Below are 13,427 nucleotides of genomic sequence, written 5' to 3' on the forward strand. Positions count from 1 at the left end.
TTACAATCTTACCAAATTTACGCTTAGCCTTAGCCAGCAGTTTCAAATTTCCTTCAATGTCGCCTGCTCTGGCCCCCGGAAGACAATTGACTATGGTTGCTGGTGTCGCTAACTTCACATTTCTCAAAACAGAGTCGCCAATAACCAGAGTTTGATCCTCGGCGGGTGTGTCGTCGAGTGGGGAAAAACGGTTAGAGATGTGAACGGGTTGGCGGTGTACACGGGGCTTCTGTTTAGGGCTACGCTTCCTCCTCACAGTCACCCAGTCAGCCTGCTTTCCCGGCTGCTCGGGATCTGCCAGGGGGGAACTAACGGCGGCTAAGCTACCTTGGTCCGCACCGACTACAGAGGCCTGGCTAACTGTAGAATTTTCCACGGTGCGGAGCCGAGTCTCCAATTCGCCCAGCCTGGCCTCCAAAGCTACGAATAAGCTACACTTATTACAAGTACCGTTACTGCTAAAGGAGGCCGAGGAATAACTAAACATTTCACACCCAGAGCAGAAAAGTGCGGGAGAGACAGGAGAAGCCGCCATGCTAAATCGGCTAAGAGCTAGTAGCTACGCTAAGCTAGCGGATTCCTAAAAACACGCAAAGTGAATAATGTGTAAATAATTTAGAGGTGATTCAGCAGAAGGAGTGCTTTAGTTAAGGCACGTAAAGATTACACTGGGAAACAAATCGTAATCTAGATAACTAGATCAATCTAACTGCGCAGATTAAACAGCTAACAGATACAGAAAAACACCGCTGTGCTCCGGAACAGGAAGTGATACAATACCGCAGTGAGAGCCAACCACCAGTAGAGGCAAGCAAGAGGATCATGGGAACCCCCCAGCAGTCTACGTCTATAGCAGCATAACTAAGGGATGGTTCAGGGTCACCTGATCCAGCCCTTACTATAAGCTTTAGCAAAAAAGGAAAGTTTTAAGCCTAATCTTAAAAGTAGAGAGGGTGTCTGTCTCCCTGATCTGAATTGGGAGCTGGTTCCACAGGAGAGGAGCCTGAAAGCTGAAGGCTCTGCCTCCCATTCTACTCTTACAAACCCTAGGAACTACAAGTAAGCCTGCAGTCTGAGAGCGAAGCGCTCTATTGGGGTGATATGGTACTACGAGGTCCCTAAGATAAGATGGGACCTGATTATTCAAAACCATATAAGTAAGAAGAAGAATTTTAAATTCTATTCTAGAATTAACAGGAAGCCAATGAAGAGAGGCCAATATGGGTGAGATATGCTCTCTCCTTCTAGTCCCCGTCAGTACTCTAGCTGCAGCATTTTGAATTAACTGAAGGCTTTTTAGGGAACTTTTAGGACAACCTGATAATAATGAATTACAATAGTCCAGCCTAGAGGAAATAAATGCATGAATTAGTTTTTCAGCATCACTCTGAGACAAGACCATTCTGATTTTAGAGATATTGCGTAAATGCAAAAAGCAGTCCTACATATTTGTTTAATATGCGCTTTGAATGACATATCCTGATCAAAAATGACTCCAAGATTTCTCACAGTATTACTAGAGCTCAGGGTAATGCCATCCAGAGTAAGGATCTGGTTAGATCCTTCTAGTCCCCGTTAGTACTCTAGCTGCAGCATTTTGAATTAAAGATTTTTAGCAGATTTTAACATGAATTTTGTTTATGTACATATAAGGTTGCAGGTCTTTCTTTTCTAGAAGATTATACTTGTTATAAACTTTTCCTTACTTTTATTCTGCTGTCGCTATATAGACCGATTGTGTGTAATTATTGTGAATTGTTTTAGATAAAACTGTCAAGGTCACAGTTGCTGGCTCTTCAACATTTTAAAGTGTGGAGATACTGACAAATAAGTGCACATTAATCATTAATTTTGTACGTGTGTATGAGTGTGAGTTGGTGTCCAGGGTAAAAGATGAAACTTGTTAAGATGATAACTCAAAAACAATAAATACTATCGTCTTCCTACTTTCCATATTGAATGATCATGTAACTGGGATGAAGTGGTTAAAATTTGGTTGATTTTTGTACACTGGATAAGGTGTAAAAGTTGGTTAGTTTCACCTACTTAACAGATTTTAAGTAAAGCTGATCAAGATTATATTTCAGTAAAGTGATTAATGATTGGACTTACTGTTGTGTGATATATTTTTGTGTGGTGTGGATTTGAAATTTGTGTGGGTTGATTCTTTTCTCTCTGGGGAAAAGAAGAAAATTCAGATTGACTGCTTCAATTGAACATTGCAGTATTTGGCTAATCTTGCCTCAGTAATCATGAATGAGCTCCTGTGGAACTGACCACTTAGATCAATGAGTTCCAGCAGGTATCCATGAACTTGCTGGAAACAGGCTCATCTAGGCAATGAAGACTTTGGGTTATAAAACATTTCTATGAATCAGTTCCCCAGTATACATATTAAATACTGCTAAAAGATTGAAAAATTGTTGACTGACTGATCCACTAATTATTTTTGATGACATAACAGACAGAAGGGAGCAGTGGTTGTGGTAGATTCTCTGAGGACTATTAAAAAAAAAAAAAAAAAAAAAAAACTGATTGTGAGACTGTGATTGCATACCCGGTTCTTGACCTCCGGGCTCCAAACAGCCTGACAGAAGGTTGGCGAAAGAGAGAAAAGAAAAAAGTCTCCTATCAGTCCATGGTAATTAACAGTTCCATTGAGTTCTACGTGTCTACATGTGTGTATAATATGTTGCGTGTAATGTAACACAGGTCTTCTTTGGACCTGTGGACGTTTTTGGGTTTTTATTTGAGAAGAGTTGGGTTATTTGCTTGTTTGTTGTAGCAGTTGTGGTATTTTGTTCCTGGTCTGGGGTGTTGGAGGAGGAGCGTGTACACACACAGCTGCTGAGGGAAGCTCTAAATGCTCACCTCCCTCCTCCTCTCCCTGCCGCTCCACACACACAGCTTGAGAAAATGAGAAATACTGCAGCTTTGTTTTGTTGTGCTTCAACACATAAGATACAGGGATTTTACATGTAATTGCTTACATGTAATTGATACTAGTGTTTTAAAAGTGTTTGTTACTGTTAAATTTGGAGAGATGTTTATTTGATGTAATCAATTCCAGCTTTAATGTTTTGCATTATGTTGCATTGACTTTACCAAATACTTTCAGTGTTCTATTTTTTGAAGTGTGGTTTGTTTTGGGAACAAAGTGTAATTTATCACTCCAGCCGGAGAGCAGAGCAGAAGGTTGTACAGTGTGTGAACAGTAAAACTATGTTGATTATTGTAACATGTTTATAGAGCTCCTGTTGAAAGCATTAATGTTGGTGAGGGTGAATTGACAGCAATGTAGAAGCAACAAATAATAAGAACTCAATATTTTGATCATCCTGTGTTCCGATTGAAATAATGTGAACTCTCATGAGATGCAACTAACCCCTGCTGCAAATCAAACAAGAAGCTGCAGGCTTTCATAAAGCATTGATGACCGATGAAGTGCTTATTAATTATCAGTCGATGCAGATTCAGTTAGGCCTTAAAGGATAGAGATTGTTGGACAACTTTTCACATGATTATTGTCCATTCTGACCCATAGTTATTCATGCGAACCAAACATTGTTCATGTATCAGATTCTGTCATTATTTCTATTTATATTGGTGTTTAAGCATTTGATTAATCCAACAGATCTATTCTGGGATAAATTGCTAAAAGATACTTCAGTTCACTTTCAATGATCCTGCATGTTTGTTGTTCTGTGCAATTAAAGCTCTTTTGACATGACACCTCTTAATGGGTGTTCCCCCACCCCTTGGAACCCCTGCCCAGTATGGAAGGCTGCGAGCCCATGACGGGAAAGATCCCATCTTAAACCCTGGGACAACCTAAGGCAGGCCCAGTCACAATTACTCGACCTTGTCTCTGTGACGCTCTGACTCACTAAGACATGAGGATATGGCACTGGGGTACTGTGGTGGGGTCAAATTTGCCCATATGCCTACATGGTAGGCAGTGTATTGATCTAATTGGAGTATTGGATCATTGTCAGGAATTGAATTGTCATATTAAGATTGGCCTACACGTAATAATCGATATTAATCAATGCTTATCATTCATCCAACCAATCAATCTTGGCAAATTAATGCAACACAATGTCCACCAAACCGCTGATGGTGTGTATGCCTAATCCTCAAACAAACCAGTCCTGCCCCACAGCCTTTTCAAGTGGGCAGCTGTCTTAAGTCATGGACCATGTCCCGTTTCTACGGCTGGGATGGTTGGACTTGTTAATAATCATTTTGTGACGTTTGGATTTCAGGCATATGCAAAACATTACTGCAGAGCATGTTTAATTTATGCAAAGCATAACCCGCAAGGGAATGAGAGGCTAATGCGAGGAAAATTTCCAACACCTCAATACCCGTTACAAATAATCCATATGGATTTTATTGAATTGAACCAATGTGAAGGGAAAAAATATTGCCTAGTATTGATTGATGCATATAGCAAATGGGTAGAGGTGTTCCCTGTTAAACATGCAGATGCTTTAACAGTTGCAAAGATACTTTGTAGAGACACAATTCCAAGACATGGACTACCTGAAACAATGTACAGTGATAATGGTACACATTTTGTAAATAAAATCATCCAACATTTAATAGAACATTTGAAAATAAATGCAAAAACACATTGTGCTTATCATCCTCAAAGTGCAGGTTTAGTGGAATGAGCAAATGGGACAATTAAAAGTGAGCTCAGAAAATGTATGGAAGAAACAGAAAAAAAAAAAATAGGTTTTATTGTTTGGATTTGGTGAAACTGTACATACATATAACACCCAACTCAGACTGGCCTTACGCCATTCGAAATTTTGTATGGCAGGCCCTACAGAATACCAGATTTACAGAAAAAAGCTGGGCCTGATAGTGAGGATGGGGGATTAGTTGATTATATGAGACGTGTGTTATCCCATAAGAATAATAAGGGTTTCTGGTTCCGGAGCACAGCGGTGTTCTGCTGTATCTGTTAGCTGTTTGAACTGAGCTGTTTGAGTTCTTTGAATTAACAGTCTTTTTCAAGACTTTTTTACTTTTTTTTTACTTTTTCACCGTGCTCCAACGCCTAAAGAAGACCTCTAACGGTCGAAGCATCGCGACGGAGCTCTTTTATCAGCTAACCTTCATCAGCGTTGGCAAGCTAACTAGCTTGCTAACGCTTTCGTTTTTATTTTTATTTTATTTTTTAGCACTGTTGTCGTGCTGCTCCACAGCCTGCCTAGTGGATTTTTATTTTATTTTAGCACTGTTGTCGTGCGTTACCTGTGCTGCTCCACAGCCTGTCCAGTGGATTTTTATTTTATTTTTAGCACTGTTGTCGTGCGTTGCCTGTGCTGCTCCACAGCCTGTCCAGTGGATTTTTATTTTATTTTTTACCACTGTTGTCGTGTGTTACCTGTGCTGCTCTACAGCCTGTTCAGTGGATTTTTATTTTATTTTTTACCACTGTTGTCGTGTGTTACCTGTGCTGCTCCACAGCCTGTCCAGTGGATTTTTATTTTATTTTAGCACTGTTGTCGTGTGTTACCTGTGCTGCTCCACAGCCTGTTCAGTGGATTTTTATTTTATTTTTAGCACTGTTGTCGTGCGTTACCTGTGCTGTTCCACAGCCTGTCCAGTGGATTTTTATTTTATTTTTTAGCACTGTTGTCGTGTGTTACCTGTGCTGCTCCACAGCCTGTACAGTGGATTTTTATTTTATTTTTTACCACTGTTGTCGTGTGTTACCTGTGCTGCTCCGCAGCCTGTCCAGTGGATTTTTATTTTATTATTTTATTTTATTTTATTTTTTTTTATTTATTTATTTATTTTTTTTTTTTAAGCACTGTTGTCGTGCGTTACCTGTGCTGCTCCACAGCCTGTCCAGTGGATTTTGATTTTGATTTTATTTTTTTGGGCGCTGTTGTCGTGCGTTACCTGTGCTGCTCCACAGCCTGTCCAGTGGATTTTTATTTTATTTTTTACCACTGTTGTCGTGTGTTACCTGTGCTGCTCTACAGCCTGTCCAGTGGATTTTTATTTTATTTTTTACCACTGTTGTCGTGTGTTACCTGTGCTGCTCCACAGCCTGTTCAGTGGATTTTTATTTTATTTTTTAGCACTGTTGTCGTGTGTTACCTGTGCTGCTCCACAGCCTGTCCAGTGGATTTTTATTTTATTTTTTACCACTGTTGTCGTGTGTTACCTGTGCTGCTCTACAGCCTGTCCAGTGGATTTTTATTTTATTTTTTACCACTGTTGTCGTGTGTTACCTGTGCTGCTCCACAGCCTGTTCAGTGGATTTTTATTTTATTTTTTAGCACTGTTGTCGTGCGTTACCTGTGCTGTTCCACAGCCTGTCCAGTGGATTTTTATTTTATTTTTTAGCACTGTTGTCGTGTGTTACCTGTGCTGCTCCACAGCCTGTACAGTGGATTTTTATTTTATTTTTTACCACTGTTGTCGTGTGTTACCTGTGCTGCTCCGCAGCCTGTCCAGTGGATTTTTATTTTATTATTTTATTTTATTTTATTTTTTTTTATTTATTTATTTATTTATTTTTTTTTAAGCACTGTTGTCGTGCGTTACCTGTGCTGCTCCACAGCCTGTCCAGTGGATTTTGATTTTTATTTTATTTTTTTGGGCGCTGTTGTCGTGCGTTGCCTGTGCTGCTCCACAGCCTGTCCAGTGGATTTTTATTTTTATTTTATTTTATTTTTTAGCACTGTTGTCGTGTGTTACCTGTGCTGCTCCACAGCCTGTCTAGTGGATTTTTATTTTATTTTAGCACTGTTGTCGTGCGTTACCTGTGCTGCTCCACAGCCTGTCCTGTGGATTTTTATTTAGCGCTGTTGTCGTGCGTTACCTGTGCTGCTCCACAGCCTGTCTAGTGGATTTTTATTTTGTTTTAGCACTGTTGTCGTGCGTTGCCTGTGCTGCTCCACAGCCTGTCCAGTGGATTTTTATTTTTATTTTATTTTATTTTTTAGCACTGTTGTCGTGTGTTACCTGTGCTGCTCCACAGCCTGTCTAGTGGATTTTTATTTTATTTTAGCACTGTTGTCGTGCGTTACCTGTGCTGCTCCACAGCCTGTCTAGTGGATTTTTATTTTGTTTTAGCACTGTTGTCGTGCGTTGCCTGTGCTGCTCCACAGCCTGTCCAGTGGATTTTGATTTTTATTTTATTTTTTTTGGCACTGTTGTCGTGCGTTACCTGTGCTGCTCCACAGCCTGTCCAGTGGATTTTTATTTTGTTTTAGCACTGTTGTCGTGCGTTGCCTGTGCTGCTCCACAGCCTGTCCAGTGGATTTTTATTTTTATTTTATTTTATTTTTTAGCACTGTTGTCGTGTGTTACCTGTGCTGCTCCACAGCCTGTCTAGTGGATTTTTATTTTATTTTAGCACTGTTGTCGTGCGTTACCTGTGCTGCTCCACAGCCTGTCCAGTGGATTTTTATTTAGCGCTGTTGTCGTGCGTTACCTGTGCTGCTCCACAGCCTGTCTAGTGGATTTTTATTTTGTTTTAGCACTGTTGTCGTGCGTTGCCTGTGCTGCTCCACAGCCTGTCCAGTGGATTTTTATTTTTATTTTATTTTATTTTTTAGCACTGTTGTCGTGTGTTACCTGTGCTGCTCCACAGCCTGTCTAGTGGATTTTTATTTTATTTTAGCACTGTTGTCGTGCGTTACCTGTGCTGCTCCACAGCCTGTCTAGTGGATTTTTATTTTGTTTTAGCACTGTTGTCGTGCGTTGCCTGTGCTGCTCCACAGCCTGTCCAGTGGATTTTGATTTTGATTTTATTTTTTTTGGCACTGTTGTCGTGCGTTACCTGTGCTGCTCCACAGCCTGTCTAGTGGATTTTTATTTTGTTTTAGCACTGTTGTCGTGCGTTGCCTGTGCTGCTCCACAGCCTGTCCAGTGGATTTTGATTTTGATTTTATTTTTTTTGGCACTGTTGTCGTGCGTTACCTGTGCTGCTCCACAGCCTGTCCAGTGGATTTTGATTTTGATTTTATTTTTTTGGGCGCTGTTGTCGTGCGTTACCTGTGCTGCTCCACAGCCTGTCCAGTGGATTTTTATTTAGCGCTGTTGTCGTGCGTTACCTGTGCTGCTCCACAGCCTGTCTAGTGGATTTTTATTTTGTTTTAGCACTGTTGTCGTGCGTTGCCTGTGCTGCTCCACAGCCTGTCCAGTGGATTTTTATTTTTATTTTATTTTATTTTTTAGCACTGTTGTTGTGCGTTACCTGTGCTGCTCCACAGCCTGTCCAGTGGATTTTTATTTTGTTTTAGCACTGTTGTTGTGCGTTACCTGTGCTGCTCCACAGCCTGTCTAGTGGATTTTTATTTTGTTTTAGCACTGTTGTCGTGCGTTACCTGTGCTGCTCCACAGCCTGTCTAGTGGATTTTTATTTTGTTTTAGCACTGTTGTTGTGCGTTACCTGTGCTGCTCCACAGCCTGTCTAGTGGATTTTTATTTTGTTTTAGCACTGTTGTTGTGCGTTACCTGTGCTGCTCCACAGCCTGTCTAGTGGATTTCTATTTTGTTTTAGCACTGTTGTCGTGCGTTACCTGTGCTGCTCCACAGCCTGTCTAGTGGATTTTTATTTTGTTTTAGCACTGTTGTCGTGCATTACCTGTGCTGCTCCACAGCCTGTCTAGTGGATTTTTATTTTTATTTTATTTTTTAGCACTGTTGTTGTGCGTTACCTGTGCTGCTCCACAGCCTGTCTAGTGGATTTTTATTTTATTTTAGCACTGTTGTCGTGCATTACCTGTGCTGCTCCACAGCCTGTCTAGTGGATTTTTATTTTATTTTAGCACTGTTGTCGTGCGTTACCTGTGCTGCTCCACAGCCTGTCTAGTTGATTTTTATTTTGTTTTAGCACTGTTGTCGTGCGTTGCCTGTGCTGCTCCACAGCCTGTCCAGTGGATTTTTATTTTTATTTTATTTTTTAGCACTGTTGTTGTGCGTTACCTGTGCTGCTCCACAGCCTGTCTAGTGGATTTTTATTTTATTTTAGCACTGTTGTCGTGCGTTACCTGTGCTGCTCCACAGCCTGTCTAGTGTCGGATTCCCTGTTTGGGAATCCGCTAGCTTAGCATAGCTACTAGCTCTTAGCCATTTTAGCATGGCGGCTTCTCCTGTCTCTCCCGTACTTTTCTGCTCTGGGTGTGAAATGTTTAGTTATTCCTCGGCCTCTTTTAGCAGTAACGGTACATGTAATAAGTGCAGCTTATTCGTAGCTTTGGAGGCCAGGCTGGGCGAATTGGAGGCTCGGCTCCGCACCGTGGAAAATTCTACAGCTAGCCAGGCCCCTGTAGTCGGTGCGGACCAAGGTAGCTTAGCCGCCGTTAGTTCCCCCCTGGCAGACCCCGTGCAGTCGGGAAGGCAGGCTGACTGGGTGACTGTGAGGAGGAAGCGTAGCCCTAAACAGAAGCCCTGTGTACACCGTCAACCCGTTCACATCTCTAACCGTTTTTCCCCACTCGACGATACACTCGCCGAGGATCAAACTCTGGTTATTGGCGACTCTGTTTTGAGAAATGTGAAGTTAGCGACACCAGCAACCATTGTCAATTGTCTTCCGGGGGCCAGAGCAGGCGACATCGAAGGACATTTGAAATTGCTGGCTAAGGCTAAGCGTAAATTTGGTAAGATTGTAATTCACGTCGGCAGTAATGACACTCGGTTACGCCAATCGGAGGTCACTAAAATTAACATTGAATCGGTGTGTAACTTTGCAAAAACAATGTCGGACTCTGTTGTTTTCTCTGGGCCCCTCCCCAATCAGACCGGGAGTGACATGTTTAGCCGCATGTTCTCCTTGAATTGCTGGCTGTCTGAGTGGTGTCCAAAAAATGAGGTGGGCTTCATTGATAATTGGCAAAGCTTCTGGGGAAAACCTGGTCTTGTTAGGAGAGACGGCATCCATCCCACTTTAGAGGGAGCAGCTCTCATTTCTAGAAATCTGGCCAATTTTTTGGGATCCTCCAAACTGTGACTGTCTAGCGTTGGGACCAGGAGGCAGAGCTGTGGTCTTATACACCTCTCTGCAGCTTCTCTCCCCCTGCCATCCCCCTATTACCCCATCCCCATAGAGACGGTGCCTGCTCCCAGACCACCAATAACTAGCAAAAATCTATTTAAGCATAAAAATTCAAAAAGAAAAAATAATATAGCACCTTCAATTGCACCACAGACTAAAACAGTTAAATGTGGTCTATTAAACATTAGGTCTCTTTCTTCTAAGTCCCTGTTGGTAAATGATATAATAATTGATCAACGTATTGATTTATTCTGCCTAACAGAAACTTGGTTACAGCAGGATGAATATGTTAGTTTAAATGAGTCAACACCCCCGAGTCACACTAACTGTCAGAATGCTCGTAGCACGGGCCGGGGCGGAGGATTAGCAGCAATCTTCCATTCCAGCTTATTAATTAATCAAAAACCTAGACAGAGCTTTAATTCATTTGAAAGCTTGTATCTTAGTCTTGTCCATCCAAATTGGAAGTCCCAAAAACCAGTTTTATTTGTTATTATCTATCGTCCACCTGGTCGTTACTGTGAGTTTCTCTGTGAATTTTCAGACCTTTTGTCTGACTTAGTGCTTAGCTCAGATAAGATAATTATAGTGGGCGATTTTAACATCCACACAGATGCTGAGAATGACAGCCTCAACACTGCATTTAATCTATTATTAGACTCTATCGGCTTTGCTCAAAAAGTAAATGACTCCACCCACCACTTTAATCATATTTTAGATCTTGTTCTGACTTATGGTATGGAAATAGAAGACTTAACAGTATTCCCTGAAAACTCCCTTTTGTCTGATCATTTTTTAATAACATTTACATTTACCCTGATGGACTACCCTGCAGTGGGGAATAAGTTTCATTACACTAGAAGTCTTTCAGAAAGCGCTGTAACTAGGTTTAAGGATATGATTCCTTCTTTATGTTCTCTAATGTCATATACCAACACAGAGCAGAGTAGCTACCTAAACTCTGTAAGGGAGTTAGAGTATCTTGTCAATAGTTTTACATCCTCATTGAAGACAACTTTGGATGCTGTAGCTCCTCTGAAAAACAGAGCTTTAAATCAGAAGTGTCTGACTCCGTGGTATAACTCACAAACTCGTAGCTTAAAGCAGATAACCCGTAAGTTGGAGAGGAAATGGCGTCTCACTAATTTAGAAGATCTTCACTTAGCCTGGAAAAAGAGTTTGTTGCTCTATAAGAAAGCCCTTCGTGAAGCTAGGACATCTTTCTACTCATCACTAATTGAAGAAAATAAGAACAACCCCAGGTTTCTTTTCAGCACTGTAGCCAGGCTGACAAAGAGTCAGAGCTCTATTGAGCTGAGTATTCCATTAACTTTAACTAGTAATGACTTCATGACTTTCTTTGCTAACAAAATTTTGACTATTAGAGAAAAAATTACTCATAACCATCCCAAAGATGTATCGTTATCTTTGGCTGCTTTCAGTGATGCCGGTATTTGGTTAGACTCTTTCTCTCCGATTGTTCTGTCTGAGTTATTTTCATTAGTTACTTCATCCAAACCATCAACATGCTTATTAGACCCCATTCCTGCCAGGCTGCTCAAGGAAGTCCTACCATTATTTAATGCTTCAATCTTAAATATGATCAATCTATCTTTGTTAGTTGGTTATGTACCACAGGCCTTTAAGGTGGCAGTAATTAAACCATTACTTAAAAAGCCATCACTTGACCCAGCTATCTTAGCTAATTATAGGCCAATCTCCAACCTTCCTTTTCTCTCAAAGATTCTTGAGAGGGTAGTTGTAAAACAGCTAACTGATCACCTGCAGAGGAATGGTCTATTTGAAGAGTTTCAGTCAGGTTTTAGAATTCATCATAGTACAGAAACAGCATTAGTGAAGGTTACAAATGATCTTCTTATGGCTTCGGACAGTGGACTTATCTCTGTGCTTGTTCTGTTGGACCTCAGTGCTGCTTTTGATACTGTTGACCATAAAATTTTATTACAGAGATTAGAGCATGTCATAGGTATTAAAGGCATTGCGCTGCGGTGGTTTGAATCATATTTGTCTAATAGATTACAGTTTGTTCATGTAAATGGGGAATCTTCTTCACAGACTAAAGTTAATTATGGAGTTCCACAAGGTTCTGTGCTAGGACCAATTTTATTCACTTTATACATGCTTCCCTTGGGCAGTATTATTAGACGGTATTGCTTAAATTTTCATTGTTACGCAGATGATACCCAGCTTTATCTATCCATGAAGCCAGAGGATACGCACCAATTAGCTAAACTGCAGGATTGTCTTACAGACATAAAGACATGGATGACCTCTAATTTCCTGCTTTTAAACTCAGATAAAACTGAAGTTATTGTACTTGGCCCCACAAATCTTAGAAGCATGGTGTCTAACCAGATCGTTACTCTGGATGGCATTTCCCTGATCTCTAGTAATACTGTGAGAAATCTTGGAGTTATTTTTGATCAGGATATGTCATTCAAAGCGCATATTAAACAAATATGTAGGACTGCCTTTTTGCATTTACGCAATATCTCTAAAATCAGAAAGGTCTTGTCTCAGAGTGATGCTGAAAAACTAATTCATGCATTTGTTTCCTCTAGGCTGGACTATTGTAATTCATTATTATCAGGTTGTCCTAAAAGTTCCCTAAAAAGCCTTCAGTTGGTTCAGAATGCTGCAGCTAGAGTACTGACGGGGACTAGCAGGAGAGAGCATATCTCACCCGTGTTGGCCTCCCTTCATTGGCTTCCTGTTAATGCTAGAATAGAATTTAAAATTCTTCTTCTTACTTATAAGGTTTTGAATAATCAGGTCCCATCTTATCTTAGGGACCTCATAGTACCATATTACCCCATTAGAGCGCTTCGCTCTCAGACTGCGGGCTTACTTGTAGTTCCTAGGGTTTGTAAGAGTAGAATGGGAGGCAGAGCCTTCAGCTTTCAGGCTCCTCTCCTGTGGAACCAGCTCCCAATTCAGATCAGGGAGACAGATACCCTGTCTACTTTTAAGATTAGGCTTAAAACTTTCCTTTTCGCTAAGGCTTATAGTTAGGGCTGGATCGGGTGACCCTGGACCATCCCTTGGTTATGTTGCTTTAGACGTAGACTGTGTTTCATAATTATTGTATGGCCTTGCCTTGCAATGTGGAGCGCCTTGGGGCAACTGTTTGTTGTGATTTGGCGCTATACAAGAAAAAAGTTGATTGATTGATTGATTGATAAGAATGTCATACACGCTAACAAGATACCAGACTCTGCTATTTCTGTGCAGGACCCTGAAAATCAGATCCAGATTGGTGACTGGGTGCTGATAAAGACCATTAAGAGAAAGAACTGGTCATCTCCGAGGTGGGAAGGTCCATTCCAAGTGCTGCTAACCACCCCCACTGCAGTGAAAATTGCAGAGAGGTCATCTT

This window comes from Thalassophryne amazonica, chromosome 4 (assembly GCF_902500255.1).
Source record: "Thalassophryne amazonica chromosome 4, fThaAma1.1, whole genome shotgun sequence".
NCBI classification, from domain to species: Eukaryota; Metazoa; Chordata; class Actinopteri; order Batrachoidiformes; family Batrachoididae; genus Thalassophryne; species Thalassophryne amazonica.